The sequence below is a fragment of the Pipistrellus kuhlii genome, unplaced genomic scaffold, assembly GCF_014108245.1.
Source record: "Pipistrellus kuhlii isolate mPipKuh1 unplaced genomic scaffold, mPipKuh1.p scaffold_m20_p_3, whole genome shotgun sequence".
NCBI classification, from domain to species: Eukaryota; Metazoa; Chordata; class Mammalia; order Chiroptera; family Vespertilionidae; genus Pipistrellus; species Pipistrellus kuhlii.
In genome coordinates, this window is record NW_023425529.1 from 35,854,277 (window position 1) to 35,874,485 (window position 20,209).

General features: G+C 36.1%; 1 protein-coding gene and 1 long non-coding RNA gene across 2 annotated transcripts in view; one reads left to right on the top strand and one right to left on the bottom strand.

Annotated features, from left to right (window-relative positions):
• PDZRN4 (PDZ domain containing ring finger 4) overlaps positions 1-20,209 on the top strand; it is a 338,913-nt gene that overhangs the window by 52,282 nt on the left and 266,422 nt on the right.
• LOC118730085 lies at positions 51-17,050 on the bottom strand. Its single transcript, XR_004991367.2, has 3 exons — positions 16,757-17,050; positions 12,549-12,554; positions 51-123 (listed from the first exon to the last, which is right to left on the bottom strand). It is a non-coding gene; the product is annotated as an uncharacterized LOC118730085 (long non-coding RNA).

Below are 20,209 nucleotides of genomic sequence, written 5' to 3' on the forward strand. Positions count from 1 at the left end.
CAAGTGCAAGGACTTGGTATATTTTTTAATATATTTTTGTTTATTTTGGAGAAGGTAGAGGAAGACAGAAATAGAAACATCAATGATGAGAGAGAATCCTTGTTTGGCTACCTCCTGCTCACCCTGCACTGGGATTGAGCTTGGGTATGTACCCTGATTGAGAATCAGACCATGACCTCCTGGTTCATAGGTCAACCCTCAGTCACTGAGCCATGCCGGCCAGGCAGAACTTGGTATTTTAGGTGTTACTCAAATCACACAAACTAATGAAGTGATTCAGAGGGGTAACTTGGGGGAAAATAGTCAAGGACCTTGTTTGGAATAAGAAGAGGTATGGAATTATTCTACAGGGAGTCAAAAGCCAGATTTCAATACTTCAAAATTTAGGGTGGTAACTCATAGTATGCACATTGAGCAGCAATTGGTAGCCAGGAGACATGTACCAACTGCAGAGATACGCATTCTGCCTGCAGATCAGTTTTTAAAGATAATAACTGTATTGTCATACTGTACTTGTCTAAGTTTTAAAAACTATAATTGTCAGTGTATTTCAAAACACACTCTAGGTGGAAGAGCTGTGATTACACGATACATTTTTGCAAAAAGATTAGCTGTGTATATACATATAAATGGACATATATTTAAATCTGACCCTCCTGAGGAAACGTTTTATATTATATCATTGGGTTCTTTTCTTTTCATAGGAAATTTTCATCCCAGATGTTTAGAGCATGTTGTCTTGCTACACTTGATGTCATGACTATAGCTAAGCTTTGCAGTTTGTTTGTGTATGATTGGCTAAAGGGGTAGATTAAGTAACAAGATGCAGGCGCTAAGATGACATCATCTTCACATCTGATTTCACTATGGCACTTGATTTTATTCTTATCTTCTTTATCCTCTAAGGCTAGGCCAGTGGTTGGCAAACTCATTAGTTAACAGCCAAATATCCACACTACAACAATTAAAATTTATTTTGAGAGCCAAATTTTTAAAACTTCTTCTAATGCCACTTCTTCAAAATAGACTTGCCCAGGCCGTGGTATTTTGTAGAAGAGCCACACTCAAGGGGCCAGAGAGCTGCATGTGGCTCGAGAGCCGCAGTTTGCCTACCATGGGGCTAGGCCATCTCACTCTGTGGGAGTTGGAAAGCAGCCAGCTTCAGTTCAACCCCTTAGTCTTTATTCTCTAGGAACTTGGCATAATGGGTCCTGTTATACCATAGAACGTGAAATATAGTGCACAGTTCTAAATTGCTTAAGAAGCTAAAAGCATGACTTTGCATAGAGAGGTTATACAATCACTTCCCCTTTTATTCTGAAACATAAGTTGACAATTCTATAGGGAGTCTTCAGCTAGAATATGTTACTCATTGTTTTAAGGTCTCCAGAATTCATAAGTCCTACATTCCTATATTTTTAAACTGAACAAACATATTGAGATCTAACATATCTAACATTCTGATGTCATGAGAAATACAATGCTGGTGAAACCGTAGCCCCAAAGAATTTATAATTTAGTAAAGGGATTTATAGATACCCAAATCATTATGGTCCAAAGTAGAATATGGTCAAGTAAGAAAAGTTTTGGGAGTACATAGGAATGATGCATCATGTCTGGTTGAGAGCAATAGAAAGAAGATGCTAATCATATTACCTAAGACTTTATCTTCTGAGTGTGATATGTATACTGGCAGAATCAGCATTCTGTGAGAACCTGCTCAATATGCCAATTCTCAGACCCCAAATCAACTCACTGAATCAAACACAGTCTTTGGAAGTATGACCTCCCAACCTGTTTCAACGTGCTGGTTTTTATGCATGTTACTATACGCCACTGACCATTGCAGTGACTCACTCACAGTAGATTTCTGGTTTGGGGGGAGGGAGTGGGGATTCCTTTTAAATATTTTACATAATGAGCACATGTCCCTACTCTGTGTGCGGTAGAGTTCACTGAGTACACCATTTGCCTCACTATTGCCTTGGGCTTGGCTTTGTTTATGACTAGTTTGGGAAATATGATAAATCGTTAACATACTGATTGTTACATGTTTCTTGACATAGTAGGCTGGATGAAAGACAGAAAGTAAACTGATATAACAAAAATGTTAAAAGTGTCCCCTCATTATAAAAGATACATATTTTTAAAGATTTTTTGTAAAAGGACTCAAAATAGCTTTTTTTTTTTTGCTTAGAGCAGCCAGTTTAAAATTCTGATATTTAGAAATTGTTTTGGAAGACCTAGGCTCAAACTAAGACTTTATATGATTCAAGTTTATATTAAGATTATTAGGGCATGGGCACAGGCATTTCAGCTACAGAAGGCACTGGCATTAGGCCACGTGCTGGGAGAGTTCATGGACGTGGAATTTACCCGCATGTTGTTGTAGGCAGTGAGGGTCAAACAGGAAATGGCCCACAGGCAGCAGGCTGCAGTGAACTGAAATGATGCTAGTTGTTGCAGGCTTTCTTCACCAACTCCTTATGATATTTAAAGGGATGTTGTCCAGAAGGCTTGCAACTAATTTGTTTTGCCTTTTACTTCAGCAAATAATAATTCGTGAAAATTATGGATATGATTCCGGAGACACGTTGTTGAGTACTTTTATAATCAAATGAGACAAAACCCAAGTGCTAGATATAATTTTTAAACCTAATTCATGCATTATCAAGGTTTTCTGTAAGTGAATCCGACATTGTTTGGCTCACTTCATTTTGTCACCATGAACATGCACTATTGGTCTTATGAATTGCGAATGATATGCTAAAAATAGTACTTAATGCAAATGACAAGAAAAGTAATATTTAAATTGCTTGAAAAAAGTTTTCTTAACATCAAATAGCTAAATCAAGTAAGTTAGTGTATAAGGGACATTTTTATCCTCTTTTCCAGGAAATCCAGTGTGAAATTGTGGTTTGAGAATGGCAGCAATTAATCATTATGGTAAACTGTCAAAAAAGAGCTCAGGTCATTTATGTTAATGATTGCAGTGTGCAGTGTTTGACATTTACTGTGAGCCCTAACATATTTCATATATAACAATTAACCAAAATGGCAAACATCTGGAAAACGGTCTGCCTGAATGCTTGGGAGAAGTGGTATAAATTAGTATGTACATTTAAAAATATTAAAAATTATACAATGTTATATTTTCAAAACATATTTTAATGAAATACATGTTTTATTAAAATGCATGTATTAGAAGATATGTTAGTGTTGAATAATTGCATTATAAAACAGCATTTTTAATTGGAATTTACACACAGGTAATTTATGTAACATGAGGTGATTTTCCCCAGAGCAATTTATGTAATATCACCAATAACCACAACCTGGATTACATGGTGATATTTGTTTGGTAATAACCAAAAACCATTTAGATGCCATGGTTATATGCATCTCACCATGTATGCATCTCACTTAGGCCGATTGGTGGACATTTCCACTTTACCACTATTTGCTTTAAATTGCTTTCAAGTAACGTTTTGATCATTAACAAATGAAAATGACTATAAAATCCAGATTGTACATGCATACATGCGCACACACACACACACGCGCGCGCGCTCACACAGGCGCGCATACACACTAAAAAAATCAATTCCAAAGAGGGATAACTATTTCCTAAGATTCAATTCCTGAACATGCAAATGGAGTGAAAAGAGTATTGTGAAATATGTCCTACCACAGAAAGTACAAGTTCAATGTTAGTACTGTGGATACTAGACATATTCCTCAAGGAATTACTTTGTTACCAATTAGGAAAGATTTCTATGTTGAGGGTGACTTTTTTTTTTTTTTTAAACTGCACTGTTTTCAATATATTTTTTTTATTGATTTTTTTACAGAGAGGAAGAGAGAGGGATAGAGAGTTAGAAACATCGATGAGAGAGAGTCATTGACCAGCTGCCTCTTGCACACCTCCTACTGGGGATGTGCCCACAACCAATGTACATGCCCTTGACCGGAATCGAACCCGGGACCTTTCAGTCCGCAGGCCGACGCTCTATCCACTGAGCCAAACTGGTTTCGACTTGAGGGTGACTTTTAAAGATTGTACATAACAGGTCAAAATAGGTTGTTTTGGACAAACCAAATTTGTAACTAGGAATTTTCACACCCATTGAATCCTCCTGGCAGTATGGCATATCTATACTAATAGAAGCCTATATGGTCAACCGCACACCATAACAATCTATCACCAGGAGGCTGTGTGCACAGTGGACGCACAGGTGGGCGGGCTGCATGTGCAGCAAGGCGCATGGGGGTGGGTGGGGACTTGATGCTTCATGTGCAGTGCAGAGGTGAGTCCCGTTGGCTCTGTGTGGTGATGCTGGGGGTCCCACAGCTCCGCATGGCACAGAGGTGGGACCGCCAGCTCCAACCTACATCTGTGGGGCAATCCATCGAGGAGCCCTAGATGGGGGGGTGGGGCCTACCTCTTTAGGGAGATCAACAGTAGGGCTCCCGTACTGTGAGAGGGCACAGGCCAGGCTGGGAACCCCTCCCCACTGAGTGCATGAATTTCATGCACCGGGCATCTAGTTTTTTATATAAAAGCCCAGCAACCAAACAGTGAAATAACCAGAATGACCGGTTGACCAGTTGCTATGATGTGCACTGACCACCAGGGAGCAGCTACTTAGAGGGTAGGTCCACAGTCACTTGGCTGACCAGGATGAGTGGCACTCCCACAGTGGGCCAATCCCTACAGGCCATGCCCCCCACCAGTGCATGAATCCATGCACCGGGCCTCTAGTACTAGTATGAGACCTGTGGTCTGGTTTTATAACTGAATTGTGGGGATTTGGGTAAAAAAGGCAGCTGAATGAGTGTCTTTGGAGATAAGTCAGAAGTAGAGTGAGGAAGCAATCATCATGCTCTGAACACATTATTTCCTTGCTAATCCAGGTTCCATTAAGCCTCAGTTATTTAAGAAGCATAGCAATGGACTCACCACCATCCAAGAGTGCTTTGAAGATGATTTGCCTGAATTAGTATGTAGCCTTCCTCTACTCTTAAAGTCTTCTCACTTTTTGAAAAAATATCCTGTTGACTTATTTTACACAAAGCTGAGACTAACACAAGATAGTAGGGAAATAAAGTGGAAGTAGAGATCACTCAGAGATACAGTATCTGGATTTGGTAACTGAAGCCTTGTTTTTATATACCGTATTTTCCGGCGTATAAGACGACCCCCCTGATTTTACAGTTAAAACATAGGTTTAGGCCTATATTCGCTGTATAAAACTACCCCCCACTTCAAAGAAAAGACTTACTTTGCCATCAAGATCTGCAGGCAATTTTTGTGCAATTTTGGTCTTTTGCCCCCGATTTTTGGTTGACTTTTTATTGTTTCAAAAGTCGTCTTATACACCGGAAAATACGGAGGAAAGATGTGTGTGGGTGTGTGTGTGTGTGTGTAAATGTGTCTGTTTATATCAAGTATTTTGGGAATCAATCAAATTTCCCCACAATTTACTTCAGCAAGCATGGATGGAAGACATAAATCTCATTTTTTATTTAGACTAATCTTTTTATAAAGATTTCTAGATGATATCGATTATGATGGAGACAATGGGTAGGATAACTTGTGTACTTATTTGCTTTTGAGCTTTTGCTTTAGGTGTGCAGACAAGTTATCATACTGGTAGATACATTACAAAACAGCCTTCTAGCCACCTCAGACCCACAAGCATTTTTGTAACTAGCTTCTATTAATTCCATTTTCCAGCAAAAATGAGCTATTGATTTTCACTGACATAGTTCAGTAAAATAGGAAAGGCAGTTGCTACTGGTATAGACTTGGCCATATGCTCACCCCAGAAAACATTTTAGGAAAACTGGAAGACTCTGTTTGAAATCCCCTAAACTTAGAAAATACTAAGAAGTTTATTGATTACTCTACCATCTTCTTTTTTATTTTTATATAAATGCTCTCTGATAATACAGTCAGGTCTCCATCTTCTCTTACCCGAGCTATTCATAACTGTCTTGTATGGCCAAATTACAATACAGATCAACACATCCTTAAACAAAACTGTAAAATTTAAGAAGCAAAGTAATTATAAATGTGTTAGGTTTAAAATAAGCATTATAGTAAAACTAATTTAAAAATTTTTTGCAATATCTTAAAAAGTTATACATATGGTACTTTATTATATAATCAGTCTTCCACCTCAAGTTATTTTTTAGAAAGAAATGAAAACACAAATGTATGCACTTTTTTCATAATAGTGCAATCTTAAAGTAATTCAAATGTTCACCAACAGATAAAAGGAAAATCAAATTTTAGTATGTCCAAACAATTAAATACTACTCAACAATAACAAAGAATGAGCCGCTAATATGGGCAAATTATAAATACTGCCCTGAGTGAAAGAAGGCAGACACAGAAGTTTTGTTTATTTAGAATACTTAAGCAAAACAAATCTATAATAATGATAGCAGATTAGTTATTTCCTGGGGCTAGGAAAATAATAGGAGGGATTTACCCCAAAGAAGCATAAAGAAATTATCTGAAATACTGGACATGTTTCAGATCTTGATTTTGGGGATGGGATATAGGGGTGTATATATGTGACAGACTCATCAAACTCTATACTTAATGATAATGTATTTATTCTATGTAAATTTTACCTCAATAAAATTTATTTTGAAAGAAAAATGAAACAAGTTTGTAGGAACAAATGAATATATAGTGAAAATTATGTTGTAATCTAAAATGGTAGGAAATACCCCTAAGAGAATGAGACTTTAATTTGTTTTTAATTGAAAAATTATTGAATTGAGATAAAATTGTAGAAGTCAGCATTTTCTTCTATACTGCCAGAAAAATCAGAAGCAGCGGAAATTTGTTATATAGCACAGTGCAGACAATATACTAACTACTTTACAAATCTAATATCATTTAATCCTTCTTTTCAAACCTCCATGAGATAGGTTGTAAAAAAAAATAAAAAGCTTATGGGGACAAAAGTACTCAAGGCAACATGGCTCACGAGTGACAGGGCTGGGATTTGAATTAGATTGACTCAAAATTATAAATGCTTAAGAGTTATACTCAACTAATGCTTTAGGAATCATAGTTTCTTGCATCATTATGGAGATGCTAATATTTAGAGTTGTTCAAATAAAATATATATAGAAGCATTTTTGCAAACTAGAAAGTAAACCATGGAACCTAGGCTCACTTATTTAATAAATATTTGACTGTCTACTATGTACCAGAAATTGTGCTATGTACTGAGAATATGACAGAGCTCCTGCCATTGTGAGTTTAAAGCTGTGGGTAGTAAAACAGAGAAGTTGAAGTACTGTGCAAAGAGGGAGGCACAGTGCTGTAAGATCATGTTGTATCAGCAACTGCGCTCTTGCCAGTGGTGATGTCTAAGTGGGAGCGGATGGATTAATAAGAGTTTGCTCCCTGGATGTGGGAACTGGGAGGAGTCACTGTCCCAAGAAGAGCTTTGTGGGAAAGTGTGGAAGGGAGAAAAGTTAAGAAAAACATGTTCAGTGGGGCTGGAGAATAGAGTGCAATTTGTAAGAGGGGTGGTAAGAGAGAATTCTTGAATAGGTTTTTGTTTTTTAAATTCTGACATATGTCTTCATTTGAATATTCGACAAATATGGAATGCCTAAAATATGCTCTAAGAGAGCTCTTAGTAACACACTGATCTCCCTACACCCAATAGAGATAAGCTTAAAAATTATTTTTTAAGGAGTAAACATAAAAATCTTCACAAAGAGAATATTTTGGCCAGACTGAATACTTTATAATTTTGTAATTATTTCAAAAATAAGTTTCTATCTAGAAAGCTACCTTTTTTTTTTAACTAATCAGCTTAGTCTTAGCTATTTCTATTGATATCCTTATCAATGACTATATCATTTGCTAGGATTATAAATTTAATTTACTTTGCAAGTAAATTGACGTGTCAGTTATATAAGCCTTTTTTAAATCTATAGTTCTGATAAGGTTCAGAAAAATCTGACCTTGAAGAAATAAATTAGACTTGTATTAGGCCATTTTTCACTTTATTCAGACTACAGCTTGTGAACTGGCTTGTTCAGAATATTTGAAATTGTTTTTATATTCAATTGATGAAAATAAATTAGATGCATTTTCTATCAAAAATATTAAAAGCAATTAAATATGAATTTTAAAAGGATCTTTTGGACAGCCTGTTTTTTGTTTTGTTTTTATTTGGCAAACTCTGGATAATATTTTTGGAAAGGTTTACTTGTCACATTTTGTTTTGATGTATAAGTGTAGGAATGCTAGTATTCTGTATGCAACGCTTTCTAACAGCACTGTCATGTGATTTCCAGGATGACAGCAGAAATGGGTTGAGTGTATCCATTTTGGTACAATTTCTATGAAAAATGTGATCTTGATTTTGATTCCCTTTTAAGCAAAGGCTCTAAGAAGTGTCATATTCTGGGTGGTCTCTAATTAAACAAGCTAGTGCTATTGAGTGGAAGTGTCATAGTTTATTTTATTCTGAGAATAAGATAAACCCAAGGCTTAAGGAAATTTATTGTAGCAGATCCAAGTTACCATCTGTGCATGAGCTCATAAAAAATTGTTTCCATTTTTATATAATAGAATTTATGTAGCCAGTGTTATCTTATGTAACTGTTAGTAATAAACACATTACTTGATAGTATAATATAACATTGCTATATACTACATTATCAACAAACAGGAAGGAAAATCCAGTGCATTAGTTCCATCAAAATTTAATTGAGGCTAGTTTATATCCACCATGAGGCTAGGCAAAGTGAGGCTGTTTTATTAAAAAGGAAGTAGAAAGAATCTTGTGTAACCTTGTGTATCATTGAAGTCAGAACTTGGATCTTCTATAGTTTGCATTTCCTTTCCTTTGTTTCACTCACAGAGAAACTTTAGTATTTCTCACACTTTTCCACTTGACATATTTCTAACGACAGAAAATAAGAGATCCTGCTGATTTACTTCAAAGTAATCCCCGTAATCAAGCTTTTTTTTTTTTTTTTTTTAATCTTGGGTTTGTTTTTTTAATTACAAACGTAATCTGTCCTGTGAATTGAGTAAAACTGATGATCCAGAAAGATGCACTGTCTTTATTTTGTTGCTTCATTAATTCATGGTACATCTTAGTTTGAAAAGATAAAGAACTCTATATCCTGTGGATTCAATAGGGGATGTACAAAAATGTTCAGAGGGTCCAAATTTCCTGGAATTCCTCATGCTAACAGTATAGATTTTTATCACAAACTAATGTCAGATATTTTAAAAATGTATTGAGCATACTTGTGAAGCATATACATTGCAGAACTTAGGAAGGAACAGTTACTGCTTTCTTTAGGAAACACTTAAGGGCAAATGGGCAAATTCCATTCTACATGGTTTGTTGAAAATCTAATAACTTCTGATAAATAAATTACGCTGCATCAGAAGTCACAAGATTGGTCAAAATTTAGGAATTAGAGGACTCAGATCCCTCTCTTCTACAAAAGTAATCTGATTAGTTACATTTTTTTTTCTATTGTGTGAGATCTTCTGAATTTGAGCAAAATAACAGTTTAAGAAAGTGTGATGCTCCAGCAGATCCACAGTGGAGAACTTGGGAATGAGAAGGGCAGTATTCATGGTGGTAAGCAAGGCTGATAGAGCAGAGTGATAAGGCAAGGGCAGACTTCAGTGTGAAGATGGACCTAATGGCCCCCATTGAAATCTGGACAGTTATCCTGTGATTACAGCCATCTTCTCCCTTCTCCATCCTCTCATTGCCTCATCCAATGATTCCATTAGGACTCCTTCAAGTCTCCCGGATGCTTGATCCACTTCCCTAAATTAGTGTCACCTTCAACATCAGGACTCTGGAACTCTATATTTCCAGGGTGGTGATAACACAGTGCTGTAAGGTGTAGCAATTATTACAGCTTTGCCTGCTGAAGGATTATCACACTCCATTGTAAGGTATAGTTTTGAGCTAAGCTCATGTGTGCACAGAGCCAATTTGCAGGTCCTTGTCTGATGTGCTGGCATGCATTGGGTTCTTTTTAAGATGAGTGTCTTTATGATATGTAATGCCTTTGGGCTGGGTATACAAAATAAGTAAGACAAGCTTTGTGATCTTTAGAACTTTTTAATTTAGTGAGAGAAATAGAAAAAACATTTTCAGTTCATTGTAACATGTACAGTTCTTACAATAATTTTTTATGCAATGGAATTACCCTGGTCTTAAAAGTGCTGACTAGAAAATAAAGTAAAATGGTGGTTGCCAAGAACTGAAGAAATTGAGAGATATTGATCAAAGAGTGTAAACTCCCACCTATAAACTGAATACATTTGGAAATCTAAAGCACCGCATGGTCAATTATATATAATAAAGAGCTAATATGCTAATTAGACCAAACAGCAGAACGACCATCCGGACAACTGTCAGAACAACTGTCCAGATGAAGCCGGGGCTGTGAAGGCGAGCCCTTTGCACAAATTTCATGCATTGGGCTTCTAGTATTTAATAATACTACAGTATATACTTAAAAGTTGTAGAAAAAGATTAGATTTTAAATGTTATCACCACACACACACCCCCACACACAAAAGATGGTGATTATGTGAGAAGATAGAAGTGCTAACTAACCTAATATGTTAATCATTTCTCAATATAGACTAGTACATGTATCAAATTATCACACTGTGTACCTTAAACTTTTATGTGTCAATAATATCTCAATAAAACTAGAAAACTGTTAAGTGCTTGCTAGAAGACACTGGAGACAACGTTCCTTGAGGAAGTGACATTTGAGATGCTCTTGTTGGTTGCACTAGATTCTGAAAGGATGACATTGCTGTTGTTTACTAGCCACCAGGGTCATCATTGGCAGAAGACACCCCAGGGGAAGCTGGTCATAGACTGAATACTATTTGTCCAGATTTAACACAAGTGAATTTGGAAAAATATGAGCACAGTGAGAATAGAGATTAACTTTCATGCTAACTTCAAACAATTGATAGTAGCTGCTCAAATAATCGTACTAAAGAAGCTCAGGATCTTCCAGACTCTGCAGAAAGAAGGATCCCAATAATTATTGATTCCTGCCTTACGTTTGAGAATTGAGAGGAATTGGGTGTTCATTTAATGAATGATTAATCCATGGTTTAGGGTGAATTTATCTACCTTTGCAAAGCATTCCTGACATGTGCTAGATTATTACTAATTATATCTCATTTTAGATTGATTCTAGTTGAAACAGGTTACAAGATAAATGTATATCACTAAAGTAAGGTAAGGGGGTCTGCATTTTTAGAATGAAATGGAAGGCAAGGCTTAAAGATTAATAAATATATCATTTGATTTGCTATTTTAGCCTGATGTTTGCATTAGGGATTTAAAAAAATGCACAAATACATATTGACATTCTAGGCCACATTGTGTATACTATTTAGTTAAAATACTCATAGCATCTGTCTATGTATATTATATAAAAACCCAGTGATCATTATGGTGGAATGACCAGAATGACTGGTTGATGTGCACTGACCACCAGGGGGCAGACGCTCAAGCAGGAGATACTGCCTGATGGTCAGTGCGCTCCCAGAGCAGGAGTGCCGCTCATCCAGAAGCCAGGCTCATGGCTGGTGAGTGCAGCTATGGTGTCAGGAGCCTCTCCCACCTCTGCGGCAGTGCTAAAAAGCAGCCAGCCAAGCAGTAAGAGCGAGCAGGCAGGCAATTAAGAGTGAGCAGGCATGCTGTAAGGAGCAAGGGGTCCCACTTTGCGAGAGAGATGTCCGACTGCTGGTTTAGTCCACATCAGCCTAAACCAGCAATCGGACATCCACTGAGTGATCCTGGATTGTGTCCCCCCTGCCCCCCACCCATGCACAAATTTCATGCCTCGGGCCTAGTTAGAATATAATCTCATGCTTCCAATGATAAACCACAAGGGACTGTGGTCATTTGTGTTTATTAGGTAAAGGAAATCATGAAAGGGGCTAATATATTCACTTTAATAATCCCTTAACATTATTGCTGAATCCCATAGTGACTCCCAAAGGCAAAAAGAATATCTGCATGTGTGTGTTTACACGTGTATGTATATCAATAAGACATATTACGTGGGTTATTCAGCCATACTAATTTTAAAGCTGAAGGATCAAGAAGTACAAATTGTTTTTTAAAAATATATTAATATAGCCATCTTTAGTAAATTATATCTATATCAATTTGAAGAAAATTAAAATAGAGTTCATCAACTAGGTAAAGGTAAAATGCTGCTGGGGATGAAAAATTAGCAATTATATTAATTTTGTGCCTATGTTAAATTTTAAAAGACTTATTAGATTACATTATGCAACAAAATTACTTACCAAATGTAATCCCATAGTTTAATATACAGGAAGAAGCCTCCTCCCTTTCCCCTAGATTGGTAATATCCTTATAGGTAATTAATATTTGTATTGGTAATTAATACTTACTTTTACATGTGTGATCAAGGACTACCTCTGATGACAAGTCAAGCTGTGGCCAAAGAAACTAATTGTCCCTATAAACTCACACCTTTGACCTAATATTTTAATCTTTCCTATTCTCAGAACTATTTAAAAGTATAGAAATATAGTTAAGAATATGTGCATATTTACAAATACCCTTATTTAAGGAAAGGGAAAAAATTTTTTAATATATATTTTATTGATTTTCCACAGAGAGGAAGGGAGAGAGATAGAGAGCTAGAAACGTCGATGAGAGAGAAACATTGACCAGCTGTCTCCTGCACAGCCCCCACTGGGGATGTGCCTGCAACCAATGTACATGCCCTTGACCAGAATCGAACCTGGGGCCTTTCAGTCCACAGACCGACGCTCTATCACTGAGCCAAACTGGTTTTGGCGGGGAAAAAATTTTTAAATATATTATTTTCCTGCTATATAACTAAACAAAGCTCTTGGCATAATGAGTACATTGTTTCTATATGATAATAAAATAATGAAAGGATATCATTGGCAGAACTGAGAATGATATCTAATTGCAGAGAGGATCAAGTGACTGTGGCTGTACAAGAGGAAATCTTAAACTGATCATATACAGTTTACAAGGTGACTTATCTTAATTATTTTACAATCATGAATTAAGTACCATAACAATAGGAATTAAAACTGCCCTTATATTAATTATACCTCTTTGAAATTTGCTTATCATCACTAAAATACATTATTTTTGCCATTTTCTTGTGATCTACATAGAGTTTGTAGTGGTTCAAAAATTCCATTAGAGGGCAATATAATATTGCTTTGAAGCCTAGAAAAGGTGCCTGCTAAGGATGTAGGATCTCCTTGCCTCACTGTGTGAGTTTTGAAAATAGGCTCCTTAATAACAAAAACAAATTATTTACTGTTGGCCTTCTTTTATTGCTGTTTTATATTTCTGAAAAGCAAAACCTCCACTGCATTTTAAACTTTTTAAAAAAGTTTACAGTTATAAAAGAAAATAAATTACACTAAATTTGGATTTCTAGCTTGCATCTATATTTTCAATTTGGTAGCTGCAAATAGCACAGTAAATGTCTTCAAATTTTATTTTGAAGTATTATTTAACATAATAAAATGTAAATCCTTTAAAAATAAATAATTCCTTTGAAATTTAAAAGTTTAGGGAGTATATGTATAGGAAGAAATCCTGGGCTTCTTTTCAAAGTTCATTATTTATATTGAAGGATATATTTTACATATATGATTTATAAATAGAGGCAAGCCTTGTACTCAATCATCAACCCAATTTATATTTGTAAACTAAAAATACATCTTAATTCATATAACCAAGTGGTTTATATAATTTAATATATCCTTAAGTTTTATTAATTTAAAATGAATATGTCATGAATATGGTTTTACTTTAAGAAATGGTTCTATGTGACATCAGAGCACAGCAGGGACCTATCTCAAATCCCGTCTTAAATCCCATGGGTTAGGTTTATGTTACATAAAAAAAAAAAAAAATTAACATTTTAGGAACACACTAAGCACTAAGGAATTACATTAGGATTTCTGTTTTCTTCCAGAACTATCATGGGTCCGGTCTAGATTCTTCTTTGCATAGGGATAGCTGCTGACTGGACCAAAGATGGGCATCTGAATGACACAGGTAGCCCTTTCATTTAAGAACTAGTGAGGGTCTGAACTCTCCTGGAGGATGGTAGTTACTAATCCATTAGATTTACGCCGTTTGGAACTTGGACCAATGCTTCTCAAACTTCTGGCCATATCCTTATACCACTTGTACTATTATTTTCTTCATTGGTCCACTTTTTAAACTTAAACCAACACATTATAAAGGATGCTATTACCATAAATGGGCATCCAAAATGATGTGCCATAAATATTAGGGAACAATAAAAATAAATAAAAGAAAGATATTTTAATGAAATTAAATGATCAAAAGAAACTATAATAAGTCTACTATCTATACAAAAATGTTTAGGAAATAAAATATTTAATGCAACACTCTTTTATTATCAGTCATAATAAAGGGATTTGCTTTGGCCCATTGTTACTTAGTTTATGATTTAAGATGAGCTTTTTAAATGAATGAGATAATTCCCTTTTTTCCCTTCGTGTTGATATTAACTGGAACATAGAATCTCATTTCACATGTGCAGTAGTTGGATATTATGAGCCAGTCCACAGCTTACATTTTTAATTATGGGAAGTGGTCTTTTAAGCAGAGGGAAGAAGGTAGGAAGCAGAAAGCTAGCTCTCGGGTTACTATTTGACTCAGTGAGGTACCCACCTCAGGCAAAGATACTTAAAAGACTGTGAAATTATAGAGTCTCACTCTTCCTCTGCTCCTACCATCTATACTTTGCAAGCAGCATTTCTGTGCCCGAAGCAAAAAAGCCCCAGCGTGGGAAGGGCCTGTGGCTCACCCCGCACTTCTTTGTTCTCTGCTTGGTCCCTGACCCAATACATCATAAAAATCTGCATGCCACCAATACCTTGCATGTGTGAATCAGCCACAAGTAAGGCTGCTAGGCTGAGATTCAAGGAGAGAAAAGTTCACAGCAGCCTCCTCATCAATCTCATAGAAGGACAATTATTTATCCTTATACAATCAAAAAGTATTTTACTGGCTTACATGATCCACATTTGGAGAAACCCCGAGCCATAGACTGTAGAGAATATTAGAAACGTAAGAGTCGCCAAAGAACGGTGCAGAGACCAGTGCCGGTGAGATTGGAAATGTAGCTGGTAGCTGGTCCCTGTGAGGTTTCAGCTTCTTAGGTGCAGTCCGCTCTAACGCTTAGACTTACCCGACCCTTACATCAGTACTCAGAGCTACCTGGTAAACACACAAAACTTTGCTTGTTTACTTATTGGAAAGGAAAGCTACTTGTTTAAAAATAGTAAAATGCTTTGGGGGAATGTATCCAAATATCCTGTCACTCATAAATGTCGTTGTCTTTTAATTATAATATGTCCGTTAGGAGTTTAAGAATAGTTTTTAATATAATACCAAAATGCACAGTGCTCTTTCAAGTATATTCACGGATTTTGTATTACGTACTCCCAGAATCCTGTCAGTCTCTCTGTCCATCTGTCTATCCAGAGAGTTAGACAACCACCCTGCTATCTCAGTGCATCGAAGCATCATTTGCTTCTGTAACACTTCAGCTTGGGTGCCAAACAAGCTGTTAATTAAAAACAATTCAGTGCTGGTCTATGAACTCTTGGAAACAAACCTGCATAGCCTTTGGCTCTCATCTTGTGTGGGTATTGTAAAAACTGCTTGTGACTCTCAGCTTATAATGAAGCAGACATGTAGATGTGGTGGGACATGGGTAGGGATGGCAAATACTTGGCACACATAATTAATTTGCACCCTCCTGTGCCTATGGCAAGCATTGTTAATTGATCCTTCCTACTGAACCTGATCAGAATCCATCCCTAGACATCTATTACCAACCAATTGGAGCAAGTATGTCACTTGAAATCTCCATGCCATTCTTGTAGTTGGAGAATGAAAAAGAAAAAGGCACAGGTCAGGATATGGTACAAAAGAAACAGGAAGAAGTACCAGCGTTTCCCAGTGAATCAGAAGTTAGAAATGTCTTTTCTGTGTTCTAACAGAAATTGGAGTTCAAACAAAGGGAAGAAAGTTATTCTGATAATTCCCTTCACCATAGATAAGAATCCTGCACAAAATAGCCAGTTACCAAAGCTATCATTGCTACCATGGTGACCTGAGAGAAAGCTAAAGACCTCTACCCTTGACTGTTTCAACTTTATTAACTTGTATTGCCTCACATGACCAATAAGATAGTTGCAGTTGTTGCAGTTGTTTTTTGTTTTTGTTTTGTTTTGTTTTAAAGGCATGGGCAAAAGTAGGTATTCAGCTTAAGTACACAAAACACAAATTTATTTTTATACTAATATGTGTTAATTATTGTATTATTTTCCATAAGAACAACTGTAACCCTATTTTTACCCACCCAGGATATCTCTGGGTTTATTGAAACAGCAAAAGAGCAGAGATGGTTTTGCCTCCTGTTCATACAAATCATTTCTTTAGAAAAACCATAGAGTCTCCAAAGGATAAGGATTTTAAAAAATATATCAATGACCAACTCTTGACCACCTATTCTGATCTCACTACTTCTATACTCTTTTTAAAAAAAAAACATACATGTCTTTATTGATTTTAGAAAGTAAGAGGAAAGGAGAGGGAGAGAGAGAAACATCCATGAGTTGTCTCCCCCATTCTCCTACTGGGGATCAAGCCAGCAACCTGGGCATGTGCCCTGATTGGGAATTGAACTGTCCACCTCTTGGTTCATGGGAGAGCGCTCAACCAATTTAGCCACATTGGCCAAGGTACTCCTTATACTCTTGAATTAGTTTCAGATATGAGAAACTTCGACCTTTTTTCCCTCAAAAATAGTTTAGCTAATTAGACTTTATTGTAAATATACCGGTAGTTTTAGACACTTAGAGCCAACATGTGGGAAAATAATATTGTAGTTGCCATTTAAGCATATCATTCTTTTCCAACACAGTGTAAAGAAATTTGGATATTTGGGAAATTCTATATTTTTTAGCAATGTTAATATTATTTTAATTGAGCCACCCTTTATTCAAAGAGACTGGGTTTTTTTTTTAATTCAAATTAAATTGGTGGAATGGACATAAGAGGAACATGATAAATGAATTATTGAAGGATAAAAACATGGAAAACTGCATGACTGAAACAAAGGCACTCCACTTTGTACCCTGCCTTATAACTTATCAAATGGATAATATGATTTGGTATGGTAAGCTTCTGTCATTAATTTTTCACTTCAAATGAATTACCTGCTTCACCTACCTGCTTGCCTTGAGCTTGGAGAGTGCAAACAAAGATATTTGGTTTAGCCTAGAGGAACATAAAATGAAATGGAGTAAAATCTTCTCCAGATCTCTGTCTAGCTGGTGGCCTACAGCAATCCTACTTGGGGTTATAATGGTTCTAAAGCTAAGACTGGTATTGCTCTTGTCCATGAAAATGGAAAGCAGCTATAAAAATGATTGACGCATCCTCTAAAGTAGAATTTTGCTGCCAATCATCTATATATGATTCATTAATCATTCTATAAGCATTTGGCAGCTGACTGACAGTAACATATTCTCCCCAGAGAAAGCTCTATGGAAACTTAAGGGCGCCTTATTAATGTTGATGCTTATTTAAGCCGGATGTTATGCAATTCACAGGAAGCAGATAGCTCTTTTCCACCCATCATAATTGATTCCAGCAGAACTTCCCTTACCAGCGTGTGCATTACACAGCTTCTGACGCATTCCCAATTAGAGAAGGGCTAATTGGTTTTATGAAAATCTTTTTCTCAAGAGGGAAAAAAGGCGGTCTAAACCACCTCTGATCTAAATAGAACAAATGATTTAAAATAGACTTTTCCTTAAAAATGCGTTTTCAGTTTATTTTAGCATTGGAGAACCTTGCTATTGTAAAACAAACCTTATGTGTGAGGCCAGTATCTGTTGCTCTGTGTGATATCACAATGTGTTGTGTCCAAGGTCTCTGGAAAAAAAAAATATATATATATATATATATTTTTTTTTTTCTTTTTTTTTTTTTTTCAGAGAGGAAGGGAGAGGGAGAGAGAGAAATACCAATGATGAGAGAGAATCATTGATCAGCTGCATCCTGCACACCACACATTGTAGATTGAGCCCACAACCTAGCTATGTACCCTGCCAGGGAATTGAAGTATGACCTCCTGCTTTATAGGTTGACACTCAATCACTGAGCCATGCTGGCCAGATAGGAACCAGGGCATCCATGTCCCACTGTTGTTGTTTTTTCCCCCAGAGGATTCCAAAGAAAGATGCATGGTCAAATTTTAAATAAAGCCCAATATTAGAGGGTTAAGGATGTAATAATAAAGACTTTTTTTTTTTAGTTTTATTGTTAACACTATGACAGATGTCTCCCGTTTTACTTCATTTGCCCCTCTCCACCCAGCCCCCACCGCATTGTTTTCTGTGTCTGTGGGATATGCATATATGTTCTTTAGCTAATCTCTTCCAACCCCCCACCAACCCCTCACCTCTGAAATACTTGTTTTGCCTAAGCCCATGGGTTATCCTTGGCAAAGTTATCATTCAACATTAAGTTTTGAACTATAGTAAGCATTCTGTTACACACACACACACACACACACACACACACACACACTCACATATGCACATGCACATGCAACATTGCTGTAAAATTTCTTGAAAGTTAAATACCCCATGCTCTCTTCCCTCCCCTTCTTTCTCTCTGGGTGTTTTATGTGTGTGTGTGTTTCATAACTTGTAGTTGAATATTGTTGCAGAGTGGAGTTAGATATCTATACAGACCTGGATTGAATCCAGGTTTCAAGTTTTGCTCATTTAATAGCTATGGGTGAGTCAGTTATTTATCTCTAAAGTAGTGATAATTATTTCTCCATCCCAAGATTGTTATAAATTAAATTAGCTCATAGCTGGAAGAGTGCCTGCTGCTCAGTTAACATTAATCCAGGTTCATTTTTGGATCATAACTATTGTTTGTGTGCACATGTGTGTGTTTAAAATTAGATTTTCAATTATATAACCTGTTTGTAATTTAAATGATTTATCGAAATTTAGACTCGATAAATTTTGCAGCTGGTATGGGTTAAAGATAGTCTAATTCTTCAATTTAATTGTAAAAAACATTTAAATGGCTTGCCTAAAAATAGGTTATTTCTTCAAATTTTCAAAGAAATTTTGTCCTGGAATTTTTATTGTTGAAAGTATTACAGATGTCCCCAGTTTATCCCCCATTGACCATCTCCACCCAGTCACCCTGCATCTACCCCCAGGCCTTCACCATACTATTATTGTCAGTGTCCATGGCTTATGCATACAAGTTGACCTAGAATTTTGGATTTTCTAAAAACTGCTGCTTGTTTTCAATGAAGATACAAGGTTAGAATCTTTTCATTTGCTTTTTAAAAAATATATATTTTATTGATTTTTTATAGAAAGAAAGAGAAAGAGATAGAGAGTCAGGAACATCTATGAAACAGAAACATTGATCAGCTGCCTCCTGCACACTCCCTACTGGGGATATGCCTACAAGCAAGGTACATGCACTTGACTGGAATCAAACCTGGGACCCTTTGGTCTGCAGGCCAATACTCTATCCACTGAGCCAAACAGGTTAGGGCTCTTTTCATTTGCTTTTATCTTGCCATCATTGCAGTTTAAGAACCCATCATTCTAAACTAATTGATTAACTTCATAACAAATTTATTCACTTTTGTAGTAATTATTTCTTAATGTTTTATATCCTAATAATATAGAATAGAGATTCATCCAAGTGGAAATTATGATACAGATTTCATACAAAACTCATTCATTTCTTTATTCAATGGTTCAGTGAATCAGAAATCTCAAAATATTTCTTGCATGGGTACTATATTGAGAGTATAAAATCTCAATATAAGCAGTTGGGGAGTAATGTTTTGAATGAGAAGAGCTTTTTCCTATAGTATGTCTTATATTTATTTTTAGATTATGTGACAACTTTGTATTTAAAATAATAACAGAATAATAAAATCAATTATTAAAAGATGAGAACCTTGTTAATTATTGCAGGATAAATTATGAAATTATTATTATAACTAGAGGCCCGTTGTACAAAATTCATGCACAGAGTGG